This window comes from Diplodia seriata, assembly GCF_021436955.1.
Source record: "Diplodia seriata strain FDS-637 chromosome Unknown scaffold_8, whole genome shotgun sequence".
Taxonomy (NCBI): Eukaryota; Fungi; Ascomycota; class Dothideomycetes; order Botryosphaeriales; family Botryosphaeriaceae; genus Diplodia; species Diplodia seriata.
In genome coordinates, this window is record NW_027117315.1 from 2,525,644 (window position 1) to 2,527,550 (window position 1,907).

Consider the following 1,907-nt stretch of genomic DNA (forward strand, 5'->3'; position numbering starts at 1 on the left):
CTCTTTGAATTCTGGCGTATCTGGAGGATTTTCGACAAGCGCACACACTTCGCCGGTATCGAGCCGTATAATCTGCGGGGGTTAATGGAGAACTTGACGGGATAGATGCGCGGGAATGGCTTTACCTTGATGAGCTTGCAGCTCCGGAAACGGAAGGGAGACAGGCACGTTCTGATCCACCCGCGTCGTCGCCGATGCTCTTCCCTCAGCTTGTTGAAGAACGTTGAGTCGTCCATCTGGCTGTGGACCTCAATCTCGTGTAGCTTTAAGGACTGGTCGGAGCCCGTTACTCCAAATATTACCCAAGATGAGCCTGCGGATGTAGAATTTGAGGGTTGCTGTTGTCTCGCCTCGGCTCTGTTCTCTTCGCTGGCGGTGCAAAGGTCTTTTTGGCTTCCGATGTGGGCAGTAGACTTGCTCGAAGAACTCTCCGGGTGGCCGCTGAAGGAGACAGTCCGGCCTTCCGATGGTAGCTTGGTACTATCTGACTGGACGTTGAACTCTGATGAACGCCTTAACACAGGGGACCTGAGAATGAGGCTGTTGGAGATGGCCTTCCAGGTATTTGGTTGTGCTTGTTTCTTGCAGCAGTGACACTGCTCGGGATGATTCGGCATTTCCTCTAACCTGTTCTCTATCTCACTGGCCTCCTCGACGGATATGACGCTGTGGAGAGATTGACCGCAATACTGGACGCGTTAGCGAAATGTGAAAGGAAGAGGAAATGGTTCAAAGATTGATGAAACTTACCTTCCATTCAAGTCGCCTACTTCCACACTAAAGGTCTTGGATTTGACCGCTGAAAGGCCACCAATCCCACTCACACCTCGTGCAATTTTCGATGGAGCCTTTGAGCTTGTTCATCAAAGATTTGTCGTCGACTGAGGATATGATGACTGAGCTCCGAGGAAAATACTCAATGACATATTTCGAAAAGGGCGATATGGTGTGGATCTCGGTCTCCATGCTACCCAGGGCTCGCAGCAAGCGGCAAGCGGATTGCAATCTATCAATTAATCCGATTGCAATCGTGAATTCAAAGCCGATTGACAGGGGTTTCAATCTCAAGCGCTTGCGCTTGCAATCGGGCTTTAGAACCCCGATTGATTGCAAGCGCTTATCAATCGGGATAAAATTAATAAAGGCGCGTCTTACCGCCGTTTTAAGGTTATATAAGGCTATATTAAGCATCGTAAGCAGTAGTAGTAGTAGCGGCGGCAGCAGCAGCAGCAGCAGTAGCGGCAGCAGTAGCGGTGGTAAATAAGACGGCGGTGGCACGGGCCTCAACACCATGCTAAGCATCGTAAGCATACGAACCGGGGGGGGGGGGGGGGGGGGAAAAGGGGGGGAGGGGGTGCTAAACGTGCGAGTCGTGCATCTTATATATACGTGGAAAGTAGAAGAATAACCTAATATATATATATAAGTCGTAAAACTTAATACTAAGCCAAATATCGAATATATTACTAGCAGATATAACGTTAGAAAGATTAATAAGCGCTTATTAATCTATTAATTAATCTAAGCGCAATTCTTAGCGATTAATTAATTAATCTAAAGATATCTCTTTAATTATAATTAGACCCTAGAACCTCGATTGCGCTTATTAATTAGATTAATCGCGAGCTCTAATAGCTAGTAGTAATACTACTAGCTATAATACTATCTTCTATACTTCTCTATTAAACTTTATTAATGCTACGCTCTAAGTATTAAGAGTTACTATTATAGAACTTCTAAGCTTCTTTAGACTATTTCTTTTTAGATTCTTACTCGTTTTTATTAGAGTTAAATATATTCTCTTTCTCGTTAGTATTATTCGTTCTTATTCTAACTAGATCTTCTTCGTAATTTCTTTAGATTTACTCTTAATATAGAGTATCTTTAAAGTTAGAGTTACGATATCT